The 25,900-nt window shown below is 37.3% G+C and overlaps 1 protein-coding gene across 1 annotated transcript in view; it reads left to right on the forward strand.

Moving 5' to 3' along the window:
* LOC150099014 (homeobox protein Hox-D4a-like) overlaps positions 1–25,687 on the forward strand; it is a 187,173-nt gene extending 161,486 nt beyond the window's left edge. Inside the window, exon 5 of the mRNA XM_090405792.1 lies at positions 25,509–25,687. The gene's annotated coding sequence lies outside the window, so the exon portion shown is untranslated. The remainder of the gene's footprint in view (positions 1–25,508) is intronic.
* The last annotated feature ends 213 nt before the right edge of the window (positions 25,688–25,900 follow it).

Here is a 25,900-nt window from a genome sequence, read left to right on the forward strand (position 1 = left end):
TGTATGGGGGGAGGGGGTTATAATGTGGTTCCTATTGCTGGAATGGCTGAGGTTTTTGTTTAATGTACTGAGCATTTACTAAACATAAAGGATGTAGAAAAAGCATACCTTGTCAATCCTGAGTGTCGCTAACACGTGATGGACTTCATAGACTCAGAGTAGCCAGTGAGGACTGTGCTCTTCATGGGATATTCTGTATTTTCCCAATGAGGGAAAATTTGTAACTCTATATTTTCCCTTATTGGGGAAAATATAAAGTAGCCAATTCGACCATTCAGTACTGATTGGGGGGGATGGTGGTCTTCCACTGGGTTGTGAAATCCTCCTCTACCACCTATTCTTCTTTGAAAGCCTCGATGTAAAAGTTGCCCCCCCCCTTACCAAATTTAGAAATTGATAATGGCCCCTGAAAGCCGTTTCATTATAGAAATTTTTGTAAGTAGTTTACAGACGCCATTTCTTGGCTCCACACACGTGATTGACATGGAATGGTCAAATTAATGCCTTCGGTGGAGCTGTTTTCAATCGCATTGGAACTTTACAGACGTAATCTTAGCTGTTTAGGAATTCCAACCGAAACATTCGACCACAACAAATGCTCTAACTAAAGCTGAGGATGTGTCAACATTCTGAGCTTCAGGTAGAAGTTTTGTTGCTGTTTGTGTGCATCAATTATCACTGATACACACAAACAAAATGACGTGGTTTTTCCACGGGTAAAGGTCCATTAGCTCAATATATCCCCCCCCATTTCTAAATTATCAAACTTACATGGTGGAATTTTCGCGTGATAATATTTAATTAATTAAACATTACAATATATTATTTCAAATGTTGATGAAAATATTTTAATTCACAACAAGAACTAGAAATAGCGATTGGTCTGTGGTTTAAATAGAATACTCACGAGATGACTCCCCTTTGACATTGAAGAAAGAGCGTGCTGTGCTTTAATCGTATTGGAAGAGCAGCCAACATAGTTGGCGAAAACCTATTTCATGAAGGGAAATCTAAGCTAACCAAGCACTTAAAAATTGGAAGTTGTCGGTGTGAAATACAGAGAGTGACCATATCGTGTGAGATGAGAAGGGCACCATTTCTTCAAGTTAATGAAGAAATGGTGCTTTACACGTTAAATGATTTTTATTTTCCGGTGTGATTCCCCCGTCTTATTTATTGGAGGTTCTAAATAATCAAGATAATAAACTGTCAGTAATGATCCAGATCGATGTTCTACCTACACAGTATTCGATCCGATACCTCCTCCTCCTAGCGATGGTTTTCAGTATTCTGATCCTTGACCTATTCAGAACGGGAATTAGTTCTTTTTACGTTGTTTTTGTGGGTGGGAGTCTCATTAAAAATGGATGATGCAAGGGCTGGCTGATTATTAATGTATTTCTCCGTTATTTTAGAAACGAGTCGAACTCGACCAGTAGGATGGTAACTTGAAGGTGAAAATGCGTTTTCTTCTGGGAAATGGAGTCCCACTTGTAATAATGACATCGCAAGGAGGAGGTGCCGAATATTGTGTAGGTAGAACATCGATCTGGATCATTACCGACAGTCCAAGTTTGCTGTGCGAGTAGATAAACTACGTCCAATGAAAATGTATCCAACTATCCACAGGAGTACGCAATGAAATTAATATGGTGTTTGTAGGCCTGTTCCCGCATTTTTTTCTAATTTAAATATAGGAGTTAAAAAAAAATAATGAGTGGCAGCACCAAAAATTATTAGTTCAATAATAATGTTATGAATAAGGAAAGCAAACACTTGGAACTTTATCAGCACGAGTTGGAGCAGGCTACGTTTCTTCCCCAGCGAATGACAGTTTTTTGTAATCATAGATTAAACTTTCTTCTTTTGATACTAGATGGCAGCATTTTTTTTATGAAAAGGATATTGTAGTGTTCTGATTAGGTCTAGAAATAAGGTACTATAGCTGCCTAATATTTTAGCAATAGTTTCTTGTGGAACGAAAGGGACCCCCCCCCCCCCCCACGGGTGAAGGTGTTCCTTTACGAATTCCTCGAAAACCCAATACACCGAAAAACGGTGTATTGAACTTTCAAGAAATTCGCGTGTAGGTGTTTGTGTCTCTCCCCGTGTTCCAAGGTCGGTTTGTCTGACTGTGAGGGGGAAACCGGAGTACCCGGAGAAAACCTCACTCCACGGTCTGAGACCGACTAACTCAGCAGCCGAGCGGGAGAAGGTGGAATAAATTTCCTAAATTCCTTCGGCTGGGCTCGAACACGAGTCCTCCCACTCGGCGAATAAGCACGTTACCCATCGTGCTACCGTGGACCATACGAACGTTTGCTTAAAGTCTGTTATTTAACAGTCCTCAGGTGAAAAAAAAAAGATTAACTCCTAATATTTCTTTTATCATTGTTGATACTTATCGCTAACAATAGTCACGAGCTTTTGATTTTTTTCAGCTTTGAGAAATAGCAGGCTATTTGCATGGGCGAACACTTGTTTGTTTAGTAGTCCGTATTATTTTATGGTAACTTGAATTTAATAATGTTACATTAATAAGAACACCGATAGCTAACACTAATATTATGCTTTCGCTAGATATTTATCGTATGATAAACATATTTTTTCAAAAAAAAATCGTGAACGAAAGAAATCCATTCTAAACTACTTTCTCTCTTCTAATAGAATCCACATAAATGCCGCTTCTTGCTGTAATGATTTTGAGAAGGAAGCCTATTTTATTAATTTAATATCAGTAGCTTTTCTTGGTGGATGTGAGAAAATAGATCTGTGACTAATTTACTAACTCTTCTAACCGGAGATGCAGGTATTTCCCCAGTGTTATGTCTCCCCCCCCCCAAGGTGTGGCCAAGAGTTTTGTACCTGCCGGAGTTATAAATCGTGTTGTCTCCTCTCCTTGATCTTATTATGGTTTTCTTTTAATTTTTTGCCAAATTTCACAGAAACTACACTGTGGTCTTCTAAGTCGCTCATTTCGTTCCCTCTGAGATATTTCATGTTCCGAAAATCATCGTCTTTAATTCTCACATGGGAGTTCTTCACGATTCGTTCAGTTTATTTTTGTAATGTTCGTTTAAAAATGGCGATTTCCTGATTAAGTTGAAAATCTTCCACTCAACAATGCGTTTTTTTTTAAATAGCTATCAGCTTTTAACTTTATCCTTAGCGTCAACTGTTTCTTGAATTCATTTCTTCTCGTGATATTTTAATCCGACTTGATTAAATGTAACTCCATAAAAATTCCAAATTCCCATTAACAAGTAGAACCCCCCCCCCCACCTTTATCATCATCACACTTTTCAAGGATTAGGCCTAGAGTGACCTCTTCCGGCCTCAGAAGTCATCGTTGAATCTCTTTATAGGACGTCCTAGTTTTCTTTTTCCTAATGGTTTTTAATTTAACACTTGTTTTGGCAACCCCCCCCCCCCTTTATAAATTCATTATACGTTGTGATCCTTCTTGGGTTCAAATATCAGTTACGATACAAAGAACCCAGCAAGAAAACTAGTCAGAAGAATACACATTGGCCTTATGATCTTAGAGTTAAGCGATAGCAACCATCCATTCATCTTTAGGTTTCTGAATATGTTGCAACAGCTTAAGAGAAAATAAACATCTCCAATTGCAACTTTTTTTTGGCGCAGCTAAATCTTTTGCAGATGCACATTTACAAGCTGGATAGATAATCTAAAAAAAGTTTTTTTACAGCGGTATGACTATTTTTGTTAACTTAATGGGCTTGGATGTTATGTTTATTGTATAATCATATTGTACATATTTTATTAAATTTTTTTAGTATTACACTGATGAGTCTACATAAAAATTAAATCATTAATAACTTCTTATTAACGATTTTCCTCCAAATCAATCGGTTATATTTCCGTCTTCTAAGACACATTTTTATTACAACTTCACCTGGATCCTTTTCCTTTAGTCTTGGCGTCAAACACTTGCTAATCTTTCCTCTCCCATTCTGTTCAAGTGACCACCTCAGATTAGCTTTGCTAACAAAGTCAAGTTCTTTCGTCGTTTTTAATATGATTCAATGCATTGATGCTATCGATTCACTCCTATTTTTTATCAGAACTTTGATCAACTGTTTTACTTCTAGTCCCGATCCCCAATCAAGAAATTAAAATCGTCTTTGACCACTGTCTTATAGATAAGTGATTTTAGTACAGTAAAATCGATACGACTCCTCACATTTTTTTAAATGAAATGAATATTTCTTTCTCACATTACTTCCATAAAAGAAATCGAATTAGAATAAAATATTCTGTGTATAATACAGGAACAGGTCGCAATCCAGTGAATTATTTTATGAATGTTTTAGTGCAGAGTTCTGGAATAAAATCCAGGAACGGTTCTACGTAATTTTTTGTAGCATAGTGTACACACGACCACTTCGTGCGTGTGAATATAAAAATTAACATTTTATACTCAACCTTATATTGACAGTTAATGTTGAATTTATTTAGCGGTAAAGAAATCCCAGAGATGCCGTAGTGGATTTAACGCATTTCTATAGAAACCAGTTCCGATAAAGGCTCGGATATATTTTATTGCGACCTTTGGTAAGCTGTTTTTCTATTCGACCCTACAATCGTTCATTACTTCGCCATCATTAAGACCAAACAAGACAATAAAAAAAAACCTCCGCAAGAACGATATCACGTGGAAGATGTTTGAACGCTGTAATTTTCGCCAACACCGATACTACATCAGGTGCGAAGTCGTGTTTCTTTGGGTCTCACCCGAAGCAATATGATAATTTATTTCCCCCTAATTGCAATGTGCTAAACTCTTTCAGATGTATTTCGCTATAGATTTCCTGTAACATTCCAGGAACCCCAGTGATTAGCACTTCAGTCCCTCAAGGATATTGGTACAAACGCGGCACCTCATTCTTAAGTCAGAACACGACATTGTACTTAACACATGATTTGCATAAATGAACCCTTAGTACCCAGTTTTTATCTTCCTGCCTGCAAAAAAAGGGGGTCACAGAAATATCTCGGTGTGTTTCCCTTAACACAGACACACTTCTCTTTTTTTTTTTACCTTTAAAAAAAATCTTCCGGTCACTGTGAACTTAATCAACATCCGTCTTGTATTCCTTAACGATGTGAATTACCTGCTACGTGTTCTTAGCTCAATACGAGGTTGCTAATAGATATGCATGATTCTTCTTCTACGGATACCTCCAAGTACAGAGGCCATCTGGCTCTGGCCTCTATTGGAAATTCATGTGTGCATGGGGGGGGGGGGGGTTGGCGCTTTTGTTCCCACTTGAAATATTAGCAAATCTCGCTGTCCATTTCACATCGTATTTTTAGGGTAATCTAAAATCAAATGTTACAATGATAGACATATTAGTCACTCGCATGATGGGTTTATAGGCGTTCGTCCTCTTCTACTCCTCCGTTACAAGATGATTTTTATTTTGTAATCACATTTATAGCCAATATAATAATCGTATTTTTGAATGCCGTGAAAAGTATCTCTTTCAGTAATTGTTGGTGGCCAGCAACAATAAGATTAACTTACGTCACAATGCTTGGACTTTTATTGAATACGTCACGATTTGTAATAAAGGAAATTTACAAGATTTTGTTTTTATATACATACCAAACGATAAGAAGTCTGAAATAAACAGAGGGGAATTATTAATTTGTTTCGAATTTAACTCAACAACTGATATGTTGATTATAATCAAAGGCAATGAATTAGCTGTTTACTATCTCATTAAAATAATTCAGAGACTGTTTTTGCTTCCATTATTCTTTGTAATCTTGCAAATTTCGATAAGTTGTAATCCTCAGCGAAAAACGAATCTAATCACTTGAAAAAAAAAAAAAAAATAGCAAATTACTTGCTGTTTGATAAAGTAAGTACCTACAACAAAGAAAGCGCAGAACTTACAATCTTTTGTCGTTCGCGTTCAAGAGATAGAACGTATGTGAAGAAGAGATTTATTGGCCATTTCTAGTTTTTAAACAGTGCGAAATATCCATGAATGTATCCGTAAATGCATTCACGGCAGTATCTATATCATCTTTCTACAGACATACGAGCCTGCACTGATTTCACCGTCTGTATTCTAACAGCACCAAGATTTGAACTGTCATTATATTTCTTTCTTTTTTTTTCATTCTTCAGTTATAGACTCTGAATGATTGTATGTATGACTCGGGGAGGTAATAGAGAGCGCGAGGAGGGAAGTGGGGGGGTGAAAAAAATTTAATGGCAGCAGTTTGGGTATTGAACATAAATATCAATATCGGACCATTGGTAATAGTTTCTTTTAGCACTAAAGCTGCGTTATTGCTGGGATATGTTATAAATTTCTCTGCCTATTCACCCTCGTACAGTAGCAACAACAAAGAGAAAATGCCAAAAGAAAAAAAAAAAGTCCATCAATGCATTTGTTTGGACGGATAAAAAAAAAATCTAAGAGGGGAGGAACACTAAGTAACAGCTTCACCCAAATCACCCAAGCCAGTAGTAGAGTGTTTAAAATAGTTCTGTGGGAGGATAAATCTTTTCAGTAGTAAAGCATCAAATCAATAAATTTTTATTGTAGAACAGGGGAGTTTTTTTAGGGGGTAGTTTTTTTTTAAAAAAAACACCAGCCTATCTCTCTCGCACGAGTAGTCATAATATGTTTAAAAAATGGAATTTATTGAGCTCATTTCCCCAAGAAGCAGCTTGTTTCAACGCCTATATCTTTATGCTGGAGTCTTTTCCGCTAATCAAATCACAACAAATACACGACCGCAGCGGGCGCTTTGTATGACGCTATCGTTTCAGCAGACTTGCCGGCATTATCAGCGAAAACTTATCGCTTCTACGTTTTCGCCCGTCGTTTTTAAGAAGATAGCGGGGCGGGCGGGCGTGCGAAGGTGCGTATGCACGTGCCTCTCTCTCTCTCTATTCCCTTCCTCATCCCTCTTCCCTCCCCCCTTCTCTCTCTCTCACACACGCACTTCGTTCGCCGTCCTCCTCCACTACCATCCCCGTCCTGATAAAGCTGGCCGACTTCATTAATGGAAAAAGTTAGGAAGTTATTGACAAGGCCCTGACGAATTATTGCGCTTTGTGAGAATGACAAAAGGACAGTGTACGAAGAATGCAGTGCGTATCTCTATGATAACTGACACAGTCGTCTGCTTGGAATGGAGCTCCGGCATGCGCTTATCTGTTCTAACTCGCAGCGTAGGACAATGGTGTAGAGTAAGAGGGAAGTTTTGAAGCAAGGAAGATGCTTCCTAATTCTTCTTTCTTTTCACTATATACTTTTTTTTTTTATTTGCGTCTTGTCGTCTTTGCTGGTTTCGCGATTAAGAAGATGCAAAAGATCACCCAACTAACCACTCGCCTATTCTCTCTTAAATGTTGAAAACAACATTGTGTCCTGTTGTTGTTTCGGTGAAGATTTTAATCTCAACACGAGACTGTAAAGCTAAAAGGAGAGGAAAAAAAAAAGAAAAGATTAAAGGGATAAGTGTTACAACTTGAGGTCGTTAACCTTTGCGTCTCAATTGCAATTAATCAGAACTAAAACTTTTTTTTTAAATTTATCGGTTTCAATTCAGAAATCATTGTTACTAAAGCAAACGACAGACTAGTGGATTCAGAATTTTATTGGTTGTGACTGTTCTGAAATTTAATTGTTAGCTACGTCACAAATATCCAACTGTTTATGTTCTGAAACTTAATTGTTAGCTAGATTGCAGTATCTCATTGTTTATTACATCACAAATACCCAGCTGTTTGTGCTTGTATGTTTCATTATGTTCTGAAACTTAATTGTTAGCTACGTCTCAAATACTGTTTGTACTTATAATTTTTAATTTAATAATGAAACATACATTATTTCTTGTTTCAAAAACCGGTTACGCTTTAGCTAAAATTCGGTATACTAACTTGTGAAAGATAAATGAATGTGAGACGCAGTGCGATTTCTTAGATAATAACCTCGTTGAATGAAGTAGAATCTCATCTCCTCATATGAAACTAGTGCATTTTGGCCCACCTACTTGGGAAACAATTATTAAAACATTTTTCAAACCGTCTTCTTTGCTGTGATAACGCTTAAAATAGCGGCCTATGTTTAGAAAACGGGATTGGCAATTTTACCAAGATCTAATCTTAGTTTCAAGTCACCGCCTTGCCAGTCACTAAGTTAGATACAGTTCCGGAAAAGAGAGACAGACAGACAAACCGGGGAGCAGCAGCGGCAGCATCTAAGAAAGGCAAGGGTAAGAAACCATCCATTTATACTCTACTGGTAAATGCTGCTTCAGTGGAAGAGATAATTTGAGAGAAGTGCTGTGCAGCAACCCTTTTCTACTATCAGACCTGGCGCGTTGCACGAAAACTCTTAAGCCTCATTGCTCGTGGAATGCGAGGCGCGTGCCTACATTAATCTTGCACAACGAACTCGCGCAAGCCAGGCTAACTTTCAGCGAATTTGCGAATCAAAAGCTCTATGTAGCTGAAAATGCGCCCTAAAGGCTCACACACACATAGTGTAGATGTGGGAGGTGAGGTGGGGGGAAGAATGCCGAAGTAGTCTTTTATCGCGTCTTAGTAACTTTCACAGGTTGAACGGCTTTGCGTCTTCTTATTATTCTTTGATAAAAGCGGTTCGTAAATTAACGCTTAATGCGGGTCATTATTTTAGGCTTAGTCATCACCCAACTTGAATACTTTCGCAGCAAACGGGTGCGTTGGAGCGAGAAAGAATGCAGTCCGCTTTTCCGGACTCGGTGTGCGGGTGTTTGTTGCAGTTTAACGAAGAAAGGGGTTTTTGACGAGTGCCAATTTTTCTTTTATAGGGGGATGCCCGCGCTTTTTTTTTTACACCCCCATCTTTCTTAATTCTCCCCCCCCCCCCCGTGTGTGTGTGTGGCGTACACTTTTAACCACCCACAGTCGGCGCTACGGTCGTGACCTCCGAAGTTTGTAGCTTTCCACACACACACGAGGGTAGTGTCCTCTCCCGATGCTCTCTTTTCTCTCCCGGCTTTAAATTAGCTGCCGACGATCTTCATTTTCGAGATATAACGACGAGTAGCGAGTGAAATTAATAGATTTCCAATGGTATAATAATTAGTCTGCATTAATGTAAACAGGTATTGCTAATTACTGTCAAGTGTGAGCTTATTAATATGATGACAAAAAAGCTTCCAGCGAGCTGCGCGAAACAAAAGGTATTATTGTTTTTCCATATTCTACAGCTAATTAGGGAAATTTATTAACACCATATCGCCCTCGTTTTAATTACATCGCTGCATTATTTAACTTATCTTAGTGAGTGAAGCGCTTTTTATTGCGCGTGCAATGATGTTTTGTTTCGGCGTTGATGAGCAAATGGAAGACACGCGACCGAAGTTAAGTACGTGATCTTTGTATGCCAATTAACAACAAACAAGAAAAAGTCATTGAGTTCAATTTCGGCTGAACGTCTTGCAAGGTTCACTGACTATACGATAGACAGCGGATGACTTTTGTTGTCCTTTTTCTTATGAAACTGTAGTGATTGTTGAAAACCTCCGCATTGCCAACGGCTTTTTAAAAAAAAAAATTCTATTAAGAAAGTTTAGATTGGATAACAACCAACAAATAAATTTATTCCAAGAAAATAATTATTTCGTTTGTGTTGATGACACAGGAAAAATTGTGAACAATTTGCAGATCTACTAACTTGAAAAGTCCTTCTATTCTTCATTCGTAGACGGGATTCGAACCCGTTTATGAATTGGGACAAAAAAATGTCCCAACTATGAAGTTTGGATATTTTAATGTAAATGATGCGGAGTTTCGTCTCATAATATGAGTGCGAGGTCCCATACTGATGTTCTGGACAAGTGTGCGGTACAAACTTCATAGTTTGCAACGTACATCGTTAAACATCAGCCTACAAATAACTTTGCAACAAGACATCTGTGATATGAACTGCCGTTGGCAAGATTCGTTTTCATTAGCGACCTTACTAATCTTTTAAATGGGGGGGGGGGGGTAGAGTACAATACTCCCATCTTTCTACCAGACATATTGAAGCAGTTATGGGCAAAAGCGGTAGAACCCTTAATTTCGGTAAAGATGTCTTGTTTATATGTGCAGGTGCTCTCTTGACCTTGGGTAGAATAATGCAACACATACATCATCCTGGCAGAATAAATTGAACTATGCGGCCAGTTCATATGCATCGGACAGCTTGAAGTGTGTAAGATTCAGCAAATATGTTCTGTTGTCGCCGAGCAGCTGTTACTCTCCACTCGTGTGACACTCTTTGATAAACCAATATCCCGAAGAATTATTCTCGTCTCTCCTAGTGCAATGTTAATTTACTATAACGTACACGGATTTGATAAATAGCCTTTGTGAAAGTAGAAATGTTATAAGAGTTGCTCCCTCCGATCAAAAAAAATACTTTTAATGAAAATGCACAGATTGAGAATCTTTATTTTCTGACATTTACATTAAAAACACAGCTGCACATAATTAGCAACACTTCTTTACTTCTACTGTAGTCCGGCGTCCTCTTTGGAGTTCAAGGGCGGTTATATCTTGAATGCCTATTATTAGAAATAAAATATTTAGCAATTAGCAAAGAACACAAACTTCATGCAAATGAGAACGCAATATTCTGTTACTCTACCTTTTTATATTGAAGTTAGATTTCCGCAAGTCGGTAGTTCCTGTATGGCATCAGAGATTACTTCTGAGACAGTCCACAACTTCTCTGGAAGCTGGAAACTAGACGTATACAGAGAGAAAAAAAAAATAGGAAAGTATTAATAGTGAGAAAGCTCAATAACATGGCTTCCAACAACATTTAGTCCAGTACTACGGTCGCCCAGTTTAAGTTCTCTTCTCCAAAGATACCAAAACAAGTGATTGGAGATAAACGATTGTCTGTAGGAGACCTTGGTTTTTATGATAGAGCTTATCCGGGTCGTAATCTTTGTATCCGATGTGCCCTTCGTATAAAATCCCGACCTTTCATGAGGGAAATAATTGCCAGCCATCTAGATGGGATGAGAACCGTATAACTTTCTCACCATCGCAACAAGAACGCTGGATGAAAATCCAAAGGGCATTTTTGTATTGCGCATGCGTTACAGAAATGCCTTATGATAAAAAGACAATTATTTGATAATAGAAAAATAATAAAAGAAAAAAAAAAGGCTAATTATTATAGGTGGTAAATGATTTTCATGGTATGGCCATCATCCTGATTACAGGACTTGAAGTTATACCATGTTTGGTTTTCTTAGCCCACACATGGTTTGATAACAAGTTAGTAGATGGAGGGGGGGGGGGGGAATGAGAAGAAGACGAGTTTCCTTGAATAAAAGTGGAACGAAGTTATTTCGCTGCAGTAAGCCTGTTCCGTGAGGGCACTTTTCGTACGTCTTCAGCTGGTGACTGGTACTTGTGATAGAGTCGAACAGTGTTCTCTAGTACATTTATACAAATTTATTTATGTGCTTTCAATATAATCTTCATTCTGTCATATTACTACTAATCAAATGAGTAAATTCTTCTATTGTTTTCAAAAATCCTAATTGATGATTGCTTTGGTAAGTCACTTCGGCAAAGAATCAAACTTAAATCTGTTCCTTAGATTTGGAGGGCTCATATCATGACTGTATCGAGCGGGTAGAGTTCAGGAAGAATATATAAGATTGCATACTTCACGTACAACATGTGGTCTCTTGTCCGATACGGATGAGATTCTTCCTGCTCATTTTTTCACGTAACAAGAAAATCAGAAGTTAGAAACGAACACGTGACGTTGGCATAAATATTTCATATGATTAGTCGGAATTGCAACTTCCTTGAAGGTAGAAATTATTACACCATTCCGATGGCCACGCATGCGCTTAACTTTTCTAATTCAAATATATTTCCACTAGTAAAGTAGTTGCTTTCCATATTTCAAACTGTAATCTCGTTTTGCTACTAACAGGACTCAATTCCTCATCATGCATTTAACTGCTGTCCTCCGATGTGAGGATGCACTTCTTCAGTGCTACCAAAATACAGTCTTTTGTATTCTTCAAAACAGTTCGACTTTTTCTTCTGAATACAAAATTATTCTCTTTAATTAATATTCGACGATAGTGTATTTACAATCAAGCGGAACTTTTATACAGAATCAAAGAGAACATTCGTGATTTGTCTTGCTGTTTGGGATGATGAATTCTAATCCTTTCAAACGATTGGCATGATTTTCTTGCCTGCGAATTGGACACGTATGAGTATACCCACCACGTTACATTTCTTGTGTAAGTGCTAAAGTATAAAATAATAAAAAAAAAAATTTCGTTTCCTTCAAGGGACCTTTCAATTACAGCCAAAGAGTGGTGGTGTTGGCATATCTGCTCACCATCCTAAAGGTCGTAGTTTGTGTCTTCCTATGGATGTTTTGGGAATGCCTTTAGGTGGAAGATAAATTTAATCGTTCTGCTTGTTGGGGGAGGCCAGGCCTGCGTTTGGTCTCTACAGCAGGGCTTCCGGATCTAATTCATTGTACTATAAACTTTCGTATTAATTACCGTCATGATTTTTGTAAATTATAGAACCAAAGCTTTTTCCTGATGAAGCGCAATGTAATATGTAGTTGGGCTGGTTTATTTCCTTTCTTATCAATGTTATATACAATAGGTAGAAGAATCTATCTCATCACTCCACAATGGTGCTGTATGTAGATTTATTATAGACTTAATTACATGCTATAGAAAAATGCATGTAATTAAGGATTACATGCATTTTTATGTTGATAGTCAAAATTTTAATTAGCAGCTAATCTAGATTAAAGTTAACAAATCATTTCGAGATCTGTTCTTTTCGCATGCATCTATTTAATAAATATGTCTCTGGAATTTTTTTTTCTTCTAGAAGCAGCTTTATTTGAATAATGACTGGTCAAGGATGTCCTCACTATCACTGTATGGGTAGTTATATATGATAAGAGAAATAGAAGAACCACTAAATGGTTCTTCTAAGTTTTTTTTAATAACCATTTATGGTTATATACCTTCCCCCATTTGTTTCCATCTTCTCTCTGGTTATTCAAGCATTCGTCTTCCTTCGTATGGGTGCCACTGGGTCATTGTCCATCTATCATCTGTGCAATATGTCCTGCCCATCTTCATTTCAGTTTTAACATCTCTTCCCCGATTTCCAACGCGTTTGTCTCTTTTCTTATATTGCCGTTTAATGGATAGCAAGGCTCTCTCCATTCTACGCTCAGTTTTCCTCATCCTGTCCAGGATTCGTTTGATTATTCGCCCTGTCTCATAACTGGGATGACGCATTGGTTGAAAAGTTGGCTCTATTTTCTGGTTTTAAATTTGACTGCACAGGAATCTTTTCAGTTTGCCAAAAGCCACCCAGCCGAGCTGAATTCTTCTTTTCCTGATGTAAAAGTTCTTCCTCGGTATTCTTTTACTTCAATATGTAAGTCTTTTTCTTAGTTTTATGTTTGATACTGTATTTCATTCATTCATCATTTCTTCTAGTTCTCGTTTATTGTTTCCTATTACTACAATATCATAAATGATTGTTTTTTTACTATTGATGCTGACCCCTTTGTCTCTCCAGCTAGTTCGCGTTCTAATGCTGCTGCATTGAATAATTTGGGAGACATCCCTCTTTGGTGTATTCCTTTATTTGGAATGGGCTGCTTTGTTTAGATAGCAGTTGTTTTCTCATATATATTCTGGCTCACTCCATCTTTCTCTATTGATTGTTTTTTTTTTTTAACCGAATCAAATGCTTTCTTAAACTATAAGTACAATGGTAAGTTATATCCTCTGCATTTTTCGATGGTCGATTGTGCTGAACGCAGATTGTTTATTAGAGTAGGCTTCGTCCAATGATTGTGTTTGTTATTAATATATGCTTGTGACAGCAAGCACATAATATAGGGCTAGACTTTTTTTTTTCTTGTTGCCTTTTTGAACAAGAGTATCATAATAGCATTATTCCAGCTGTTTGCTATATCTTTTAGCATTTATTAAATAATTTTTAGTTCCGTTAATATTTTTAATGGAATTCCATTCCTCCTTCCCTTTTATTATTTTCACATCTTTCATTGCTTGTTCAATTTCAAATTTTTGTACTTCCGGAAGGCTTTTTTCTTCAGGAGTCAATGTAATAGTATTTTCAGCAATGCTTGTGGTGTTATACAATTTTGAAAAAATACTCTCCATCCCTTTTTTTTTTTTTTTTTTAATCTCGACCATTTTCATATTTTAGTATTATTATTTTATTTTCCCCTATCGTGATATTGTTTCGTAATAATTTCATATTTTTTTGTTGTCTATTGTGTCGTGTATCATTTTATCTACTGGATTTCTCTTTCCTTCCCTAGCAGATGTTTTATTTTTAACCTTTGCAGAGGATAAAATTTCCCTGTATATTGTCATTTGTCGATTTTTGTTTTCATTGTATGGTGTATATATATATAAATCCGCGCGCTTCGTAACCATATGCTTGGGGAAGGAGTATCCTGAGATCTTCCTCAGCCATAGTCAAGTTAGCCGGTCTAGGGCGTGGACAGTAGGGTTTTTTCTCCAGTTTATCTAGGGGTTTTCATCCCGCAAAGCAGGCAAACCTACCTATGGTTTATCACTTTTTGTTTGTCCATTTGAACGAATCCACGTCATGTTTGGTCTTTTCTTATAAAAAGTGATCGTAGCATTCGACTGGTTCTTCAACATGAAGATTAACATCGTATTTCGTATACACTTGAAGTTCATTTTTATATTTTCCTACTCGTGCATTAAAATCTCTCAACACTATTTTGTGTAAGCTGTAGACACTTTGTCATAGAATTCGTCAACTTCATAGCTGCATGTATTTGTACTATTTTCATGGTTTTCTGTTCCACTATGATATATATATCCTATCCGGTCTGATATTCCTGCATATTTAATAATACCCTTATTTGCTATACTTTTGTTTATAAGGAAACCTCTTTTCAGTAAAGCACATTTCTTGATTTTCTTTTCACTTAATCCCATTTCATCATCAACTAATGCCCTTACATCAGGTCTGTAACCACAATGAAGTTAGTTTTCTTACACTTGCTACTCCAAAATAAAAATAATGAAGGTTTAATAGATCCTTTCTCTACCAAACTAGATTCTCTGGAGGTTGTGACCCCACAATGCTGGATAACGAGGGCTCATTCTTGCAACAATTTTTTACTTGGCATCTCTAACCGAGAAATTAGATTCTTGGTTTAACCATTATCTACGTGCAAATAAACAATGTTTGTGTGTGACTACTTTTAGATATAAAAGAGACTGACTTCACATCAATTGGTTTCGACCTTTATTGAGATCTCATCAATATAATTTCTTGGCATCTTCAACTTGTAACATGCTAATGATTTTAAAGGGGCGGTAATCTTTTCTCCCACAATGACGAATCAGCTTGGGAGATTGGCAGTAGCTCATCTGACTAGAGCTGTGGAATGCCGTCACTCTTGCTGTCCAAAAGGATAGGCAGGTGGCTTATACTGCTCTGCTTCAGAATATGCACGAGTGGCCAAGTAAGCTGTCTCTACCCCAAGGGAAGTAGTAGATACTGTTGAAGCATCCTTGCTACTTCGTTCATTTTTTTTTTGTAGGGGAGGAGAATATAATGCAGTAGACAGTTATTGTCTTTCCAATAACTGTTTGGAAGTTTGTACCAATTCCGTCTCTTTCCCGTTTAGGGGAAGAGAGAAGGGATTGTCAGTGGGAGCCGGTCTTCAAAAATATTTTTTGATTTCCTCTCTGAAAACATCTGGTGGGAATCCTTGCTTTCTAGTACACGATATCAAAGCTCATAATATAAGCAACAAAAATTAATCAGAAGGGGACTGAAGTGGCTTCAGAAAGTTGAGATTATTATATCATCAATTTCCTGATTATGTAATCAGGAAATGCAAGCTACTATGACAGCACTACACGGTTAAGTTTGCATTATTATGAATCTCCTATTACTTGTCAGCATTCCAATATTGTCGTGCTTCTAAAAGGCACTGCTGACTAAATCAATCCATCGAGATTTTGGCATCAAAAACCTCTTGCTAATATTTTCTCTCGCATTCTGTTTAAGTGACCACACGACCTCAGATTAGCCCTGCTCACGCATTCTTGAAGACATTGCAAAAAAAAAAAAAAGTTCTTTCCCAAAATGATCCAGTGATGCCACATGCTGGCTTCCCTAATTTTTCCCCAAACCCTCATATCTGTAGTCTCTAATCTTTGATCAGTTGCTTTATTTCTAACTCAAAACTGGTTTGAACCACTGTCTTGTGCACTGCTAGGTCAGTGCTTTGGCTAATTCTCCCTCTTATTCTGTATAAATTTATTCACTTGACTTCCTACCATACCAGCTTTGCTTATTCTGTTGTCTATTTCCAGATTTAATTTGCTATCTTCAGTAAAAACTGTGCCCAAATAGCTGAAATATTTTACTTGATCCACAGCAAACTTCTGCATACTCAATGGAGAACCCATGCCTTCCCGTATTAGGCAATTGTTTGCCTGTAACGTTTTCAAGGGTTTAAAAAGTCTTCTGCCAATCTCCTTCTGGGTTTCCTCTTGATCGGTGTCCCTTTGGTATATATTTAGCCATCTGTCCTCATTCATTCTTTCTATAGTTTTGTGATGTCTTCTGTTATAATTATGGATAATCGTTTTCTTATCTTGTCTATTCTTTTAGAGCCTGCGAGTAGTCTTATGAACTTCATTTCTGCAGCTTCTACTTGGACTTTATATCGTTTTCCTAAAAGACATGGTTCAGAATTGATTTGGATTGTTCAAAGCTCAAATGACTGCTAGGAATTTTTGCTTTTATATGCAATGCTGATTTCTCCATTGGGGACTTATGTAATTTCCTAGATATTTAAATTTGTTCACTTGTTCTATTACTTTGTCGTGGATGACTAGTTTGCATCTTTTAATTTCTTTACCTTTGATTTCGTTTAATTTATTAAGATTTTCATGTCATACTCTTCTATTGATTTGTTCAATACGTGTAGATTTTTTTGTAATTGGTCTTCATTTTCAGCAAAAAAAATAACTTGATCGTCAGCATACAAAAGGTTGGTTAATTCTTTCTTATTCCTCCACTCTCTTGAAATTTTTTTATTATATATATACGTACAAACTTGAAGGGAGGTAGAAAACATCAAAATCAACCTATTCACATATGAAAGCATGACCGGAAGGTACTAACAGGGACACAAAGATACAGAAATAACACAAGACTGTAAGTAGTGTAAAAAACTTTATTAGGCGAAACTGAACAGTTCAATAGCAGTTGGATAAATAATATGGTAAACGAGGTGCATGTCTGCCATCTCAGCTTTCGTAAAACGACGCATGTTCTTCGTACGACGTCGAAAGCTTGAATGAGGAAGCCCTAATTGCTCACCTGGAACGCTGGCGAACAGCGCCACCTATCACTTTCAGGTGGCGTTTCTGGTCATGGTTCATTTTGATGTTCTCTACCTCCCTTTAAAGTTTGTACGTGGAATTTCCACCTTGAAATGGTTTAGAGCTGTATTTGTCTAGTTTTGAATTTATTTCATCTTCTCCTGTAGCTGCTTTCCTATTTTTTAGTTTTTCCAATATTTTCTTTAGATCATTAAATTGTATTGGTCCTTCATTTATTTCTTGACTTATTACTTGTTTTATTTCAATTTGATTATTATTGTTTAGAAGCGGGATATCGTGATTGGTCCATTCTTTTGGGGAGGGACCTAAGAACCATGTTTCTGCCTATTTTTCATGCCAAATTTATTGTTGCTGTTCTTCAGTTTAGAGAATCCTGGGGACTTGCACTGGATGTGTTTAGGAGTACACATAGCTCGGCTTTCTTCCATTTTTCTGTGTATTCTTTTAGAGCATCTTCTGACTTATTTGTTAGGAACTTGAGGTGTTTTCTTCTTCTTTCGTCTATCCTTGCAGACAACTGCACCTTTTCCAAATGTATGTTTTCTTCAGTTTGCCACTTAGACTCCAAGGTTTGGTTCTTGTTTTCTAACTAATCACGTTTTCTTTCCTCAATAATGTTTGTATAGTTGAGCAGCTTTTACAGGTAGAGTCAACTTTAAAATGGATATCACATTAAAAAGAATTATGCTACTTAGTACCAAGTAAATGTCATTTCCAGTTTGAATCTGTATACTATTGTGTCATAAACCGACACGAAGATATCCCCCCTCAACAATTTTTTTCGTATGTCTTCTCTCCACGTGAATTTGTGCACAGCTTTATGTTGAAACATGATGATAGTAATGACTAGTCTGAGTCCAGTAGATACTTACCATGATTAGCTTTGTTCTTTTCTCCAAATATGCCTGTTGGGATTCACTTCCCATTTTCTTTATGTTAGCTTTAGTGACTCCAAAAATTCATCCACTTCTTCCTTTAGAGAACCTTCTGGAGGGCCATAAGCACCCATCGGTTTTATTGTCTATTTCCCCATATGGAAATTGCCTTCAAATTAATCTTCTTATTTGGTGTTGAATGGTATCGCTACTCCTAAAAAAATAAAGTGGAAAAATCCCTTAGTCTACTTACAATACAGGTTTACAACCTTTCGTGGGTGGGAATAAAAAAGAGTTTTCCTTATTCTTGTAAAAGAAATTATTAGCTAGAAAATATTCTCTTATGTTAACTACACATAGTAGTTTGTATATAAATCTGTTATTTTAACAGGATTTGACTCATCCGTTTTATTATTAGTGATGTTCATTACACTAAACAAGGGTTAGAAAAGATTTCTGTAGTCAATGCATTCAACACGGTAAGCACTTAAAAAAATATCTTTGCTTTTCATTCTAAGGAATATTTTCTAAACTGTTGATCTTTCAGGGTTTTTTTTTTGCTCGGTGTTTGATAAAGAACTCGTGGCATTTTTAGCTGTCAGCAAGTTAAACTGTCTCTCACACCACATAACAAACACGGTATATGCCTTGATAAATAAGAGATATTCGCGCGTGTGAAGGAAACACTGCGATATTAAGAAGTCGTGTTTGTAGCCTGATGAGGGGGGACACAACTTTCCTGGCTCTCCCCCCCATTAATGCTGTTCACGTTGTCTCATTCACCTCTGATCTTTTTCGGTGCTTGTCACATCTCCTGTTCCTGTCTAAGACGGCAGCGGTTCCTTGATGTCGCGCTTGTTCCCAAACATATTATCAACAGCCCCTTATTCTGAGATAACGGAATCGGGTTTGGCCTGCTCTCTACCATTCGCTGTCATCCCAGTGATGGATCGACCAAGGAGCACGTCTCTCAAGTTTGTGCCATGCATCACACGAGGTTATTTAGCATTTTCGGACTGACGATCCTGGAGGAAGTACCCCCACTGATAGGCGGTTTTCTTCACTGCACCCCACTATCAGAGAAAAAAAAAAAGGGGGGGGGACTCCCACACTACGACCGACTGTAGACGCTCTGTGTTTAGCGCTACCACCAGGGAAGGCCGGTGATGCCATTGTAACAAAACAGTTGTGGTGGCGCACTTGAACCCGTAATAACAGTTTACCTGGTCAGAATGGTGTACCCAGGGGAGATGTAATGTTCGTGCCATGAAAATATCTGGTCTTCTTTAAGAGAGAGATAGGTAAACTAATCGATCATACATAGAATGGACTCATTGTGTTTCCTTCATGACCGTCTCTCGTAAATGTAGGGCTATTATTCCAGCAAAAGTTGCTGGATCAGCCTTCTGACTAAGTCCATTCAGAAGGTCCAGCAACTTTTGTTAAATGTAGGTCTATTATTCTAGTAAAAAGTAGTATGTGAAAATTATAAGTTGCTGTAAGTATCCCTATGCTAAAGCCGACAGTCGCCAATTGTTAAAAATCAAATTTTCCAGTCGAAGAAATCTTGCACTTCTTTGTAATGAGCCGATTACAATAGTAATATAACACTCAAATTTATTATCTGCTTTTGTAATATGAAAGTGCATTTAATATTACAAAAGTCCTTTTTACATTTTCAATGTACCTCTTACAAATATCCTTTTGAAAAGTAGAGCAGTCGATTTCCATTGCAAGTGACTAATATCAAAGATTAGTTTCGATGTGAATATCTATTTTGTACTCCTCTCCACCGGAAGTCCAATACAGTACATAAAGTTTTTCTACCACTTCTAGGATATTAAATGCGAACTTTTAGCTGATTTAAAAAAAAACATTTTTAGTGAGCCCTATTGAACAGTTTTGCGAAGTTCTAACACAGTGGTTCCCAACGTTCATTCTTAAATTCGCTGTCAAAGTTAAAGCAGCTTCACTCTTCTTTCCATAATGCATCAAAGGAGTCACTGGACTACATTTTAAAACGTTCATAGCAACGTAACACTCACACTACAGCTTTCATTCTTTCATTTTTCTACGGTATTAATCAGCACGATATTCCTGCTCACATAATCTTTCATGTGCTGGTAGTTCTGGAGCTTCACCCTGAGGACTTGCTCTACCTTTTCCATTTGCAAATGTCACGCCTGGTGGTGAATCATTTATATATTTTCCCCATTCGAGGAATCGGACAGGACTGCTGTTTGTCGCCAGAGGAAAAATCTTGTCCATAGTCGGAGAGGATCAGGCACCCGTAGGGAAATGGGAGGAGTCTTCTTCGAGAGTAACCGAGTCGTTGCACGCTGGGGCTTTACTCCCGCCGGTACATCCCCCTCCTGTCGGGCAAAACACATTCATCACCGCAGTGCCAACGGTTATAAAGGTGGACCCTACTCTCTGTTGCTGGCACGTTTCCGCCTCCCGCCCAAAATGCATGCACGCAAAACCAGCGGAGGACCGTGTAGGCCTTTTGGGCGGAAGTGAAGCTCTCCGGTTCGTGAACCCCCACCCCTTATTGTGGCTAGCACGCGGGTAATCATACAACCCCAACAACGGCTGAAAATTTCCACATCCACCACCATTGTTTCTGCCTTTGGAATAATGTATAAGTGGAACAGTTCGTGTGTGTGCGCGCGCGCTTGTGCAGACACACGGAGACATTCAGCAGGTGATGAGGTCTCTGATCACGTGATCATGTAAAACTGAATAATCTTTTTTTCCAAAAAAAAAAAAAAAAAATATTCATTGTTTCATCTTATTTCTTCTTGCAGAGACGCACAAGACGGTACGGACAGTTCCAGCGGAAGTACTGCCGAGGATTACGGCGCGAATGGGATCATCACGTGGTCTGCCAGTATGATTGATCAAGGCTAGTTAGAGCCGAAGGTACCGCTCATACGTTAAACTGTCTCTCGCCTGTCATCAGTTAACAATACTCGTAGCCACGTCATAGCACGGGGCTCGTGACACGCGATATGTACCGCACATTATCTTGCTGACATCCCGTTTGGTCACGAGATGTAACTTTCCTTCTATGTCTGCTGTCTTTTTATTCTCAGGCGGCCGATTTCTCTTTAATATCCTCCGTGTATGTCACAGGAAACCTATATATCAAAGCGGGGGTTAGTGAGCAAACACTTTTTTTTTTCTGATTAATAGAATTATTTCTGAGCCCAACAGAAATCTATCCAAGCTGAAGCGAAATGCATTCAGTTCGTTTTGGCTTTTTTTTTTTTTTTTTTCAATAGAAAACTCCAATTTATCGTTTCTGTGTTTTGATGGCCCTGTTGCCTTGCGTGAGTACCTACAGTAGGTTTCTGATCATCTATAAGAACCTAGTATATGCCAGGTATTTGGGACATTTTAACAGTTTTTATTTTTATGCTATGGTCTTTAAAGATTTCGGCATTTAAGTTAAAAATTTCTTTCAGGCACGATGCCCATCTGTAAATTTTGTCCTCAATAATAAAGCGAGACAATTAATTTTCACAGGCGTACTTTTATATCGTTTTTTTTGGGAAATAAAATTTATGGCGCGATGCAAGTGACATGGTGAGCACACTGGTGGACAATCCGGAAATTACACAGCATCTAAATGATCTTTATCATAGGCAGGGATGTGGAGAGGAAAAAGTACTGAAGTGGTTTGTGATGTTGGCAAGTCACTAAACACAATCATGTACAATCTTCCTGAGTTATGAAACAGTAGCAGAAAACACACCACGAGACTATGGCAATGCCATTTTCTGTAGTTAAGAAAAATTAATTTCATTAGGTAGCAGCGGATGAAGTTGCTATATCCCCTCCCTTTCAAAATCCTTTGATTGTGCAACAATAACTGGCAGCTGATAACTAGAAACCCAGCAAAATTATATTATTCTGGATCTGCCTCTAACATTAAAGCCCCCCCCCCCCCCAACATACTGCTTGCGTTATTACAGTGTAAAAACTTGACTGGCCTAAACAGAATCTCTTTAGACCAAATGGGGCATCGCATACTCCCTGAAACGTGATCACAAACTAGTAGAAGTACAGTCAGCGTCGAATAATGGTCTATTGCTGTTCCAATACTTATAACCTCTGTACAAAACTCAATCTGACTTTCATAACAGTGCATCAGACGATAGGACTTTTGTGGTCAGCTTATCCACTCTCCAGCCAAAAAGCCGCGGGTTCGAATCCCGCCGTGGGCATGGATGCTTGTGATTGTGAAAATACTATTAAGTGGTGGCGATGGTAGCTGCGGTTCGGTGGATTTGAGTGGTGAAGACAGAGTTGTCAACTTTATTGGCTATTATTGTTACGTGACACCTCCAGGGATAAGTAACATCAGTATTCAACATAATCTCACAACGAGTATTAGCTTGTAGCGACTCAGAATTTTTTATTTTGTTTTTCATTAGATTAACAATCTAAGCCATTGGGTTCAATTACAGAATTAGAAGACGACATGGCAGTTTGATTCATTAATAGAACGTATATATCGAAAATATCTTTAACAGCTATAAATGAATTCCCATTCTATTTAATTTGGCTGCCTGCATTCAGAATTAGACCTTTCAGTGTTAAAAGTCACTGAACCAGTTTAATTAAATTAGAGGTCAAACCTTTTTCAAGGTCTTCTGCATCCCCATTCGGAGCCTCTTTAGATGAGAGATGTACAAAAAGCACTCCCTTGAGCTAAAAAGAGGGAGAAACATGATCGTCCTATACAGTGGAAGTACAGTTTCCTTTCTCATTCCCCGCACATTTCCCACACCTCTAAAGCGGGCTTTTAACATCCTGTACAGAACAACCGTCTTCTCCCCGTCTGTCACTTCATGTCAAGTCGACGTCAAAATCCCCAAACCCTCAACAGCAATGTTTTCTGGGGTACTTAACATAATTTATTACACCATGGCTGCAGCTCTTTTTCATCCTAAAAACATACACACGAGGTGTGGGAAATGTGTTTTTAAAAACTGTATTATTCTGCCTGCAGTATTTGAACATTTCAACGCAGCATTATAGTGAGCGGGAACTGATCGTTTGTAGTTTTAACTTAACAATTGTATTTCCAAATTCATTTTCATCGCTCGATGCTTTAACAATGAATTTGGAAATGCAATTGTTAAAACTACAAACGATGAAAATTAACAATTGTACTTCCAAATTCATTTTCACGCGATCTACTTTAACAATGAATTTAGAAGTACTGTTGCTTATTTTTCCCATTAAAAGCTTCTATTCTTCAAACTTACATGGACGCTTCTCTCGAATCCTTACAATTCTTCAAACCTTTATATAATATGAAATTTTCGATAAATTGTACTTACCCATTGGCAGACACTTATTTTTAAATACTTTGAAACAGAATTTTTGTTTATTCCCGTACCCAACCTAGGAACGATTTTAATAACAGAATTTATAAAAAATTACTTTCCATTTAAAAAAAAAAAAAAAATGTTTGCAGAATACATCTTGATCGTTCTTAAACTACAAGAAATAGTTCCAAGCACAAGACAAGGTAGCGGGCGAACTGTATGACTCGCCCAGTGTATAGTAATTACATTTCGTTAAATTTTCCTTCTCTCTCTTTTCTTTTGCACACAAGAGATGCAACTAATTTATTTCCCCCAGACCAGATATCGATTCACTCAACGACTATAGCGAGATATGTGTTATCTGCTATAAATATTCATATATTGAAATGCGAAAGGTTATTATTGATTTTTCATATTCATTTTTATACTTAATAGCTCAACAGAAAACAGAGAGAGGAGTAAATGGAAGGAGAAAAAACATTGAAGAGTGAGACGAAGAAAAAAAAACCTGGGTATGGGCGATAGTAATGGCATCAGCATTAAAGGCGAAACCTGAATAGTTAGGGCCTGCAGGCCATCACAAGCTTATCATCTCATAAGCACCTCTTCGTTTTTTTTTTGTTTTTTTTTTTGCCTCTTCTCTTGCAGAGCCTTACAAAATAATATGCAATGAATGGAGATATTCTTTTTGCCTCGGTGTTAAACGTACTTGAGAATTATACGGGGATATCTGAAGAGAAATAAAAAACGCTGAACAGACAGTCGCAGACCGAGAGGGAGAATAAGAGGAGGGGGAAGGGGAACAGTACGAGAGAGAGAGAATCCTCACCTAGTGATCGATAGCATGCAGACTTAGAACTAATGGTGATGATGATGGGGGTCCAGCAGCAAGCAGCTACATTCGCAAGGTACCTGTAGGAACGAGCTTCTGAAAGCTAAGCATTCTACAAAAGCCCGGATCTACAGGGTAGATTACGAATGGCTTCTGGATAGAGATCAGCCCACAAACAAGTGTTCCACCACGCTTTTTTTTTTTTTTTTTTTCATATACTGCATTGGTCCAAAAACGAGTACCAATAATCTGCAAGAGAAATTTTACTTAAACAAATATATAAATTGGGATTATCTAAACAGATTTTAAAGATTTTTTTTTTATTTATTTGACCATTTCAAACAATTGTTCTAGTTATTACTCCCTACCTTTGTAGTGAAAAGCCAATTTTGAATGGTTACTGAATTTATCAATTAATACAGTATTTTATGCTTAAAATATCGTGAATTATTGCTTATTATATAAACAAATAAAATAATAAAAAGAATTCTTATTCAATTTTAACTTATTCTAGGTGAAAAGGTTAGTTATTGCAAGAAAGAAATTCAAAACATAATTCTGATAACTGTATCAGAATTATATTTAAGACTCCATTGTTCCCCACAATTGCTATTTAAATTAATATCGAGCAGTTCAGATGAAGTGAAAGGGTAAAATTTAATCTATATTAGTTATGTAGCAAAAAAAAAAAAAAAAAACCTTCTTGTTACTACAGATGTACAAAAATGCATCAATTTTTGGTTTGTCACTCAGATTTTTTAGTCTTATATGTGCATTTATTCTTGTAAAATCAATCGTTTTTAGTTTTCACTTGAAAATGAATTTGGAAGTGCAATTGCTAAAACTAACAATTACAATTTACGTGATTAAGAAAAATTGTCTTGATTGCAATAACCATAAAAGTACCGCTTTAGAGGAAAGAATTGTATTTTGCTTGAATTAAAAAATGCTAACTTCTTTTATTATAATATGTTCATTTTATTTCAGGTGGTTTCCCTCGAGGATCATGAAGGTCTTTGCATTCCTACAAACAAAACAGAGGCATTAAAAGCAAGCAAAAGGTGACATAACATGTGTTAAGCAACTTGTTACTGCCAACCATTATCGGATATGTTAAGGCCACAAAGATTTGGTGAAGAATAAATAAACCTTGTTTCCAGATGTCATTTTAAGAATAACGCATCAATATTGTTTTTCAAATATTACATTTTTGTTCAGTCTTGTGACAAATCTCAACACTCAGAGAAATAATCTTTCAAAGATACGTAATACTATGACTCAAGCTCTACAATGTTTGGTTCATACTAATTGCAGGGATGGCGTGTTTCCTTATATCAAAAATTTAAACACAACGCGCGCCAAATATAAGAATTTTTATG

Source organism: Typopeltis vanoorti, chromosome 15 (assembly GCF_054136105.1).
Source record: "Typopeltis vanoorti isolate ZY-2024b chromosome 15, IOZ_Tvanoo_1.0, whole genome shotgun sequence".
Taxonomy (NCBI): domain Eukaryota; kingdom Metazoa; phylum Arthropoda; class Arachnida; order Uropygi; family Thelyphonidae; genus Typopeltis; species Typopeltis vanoorti.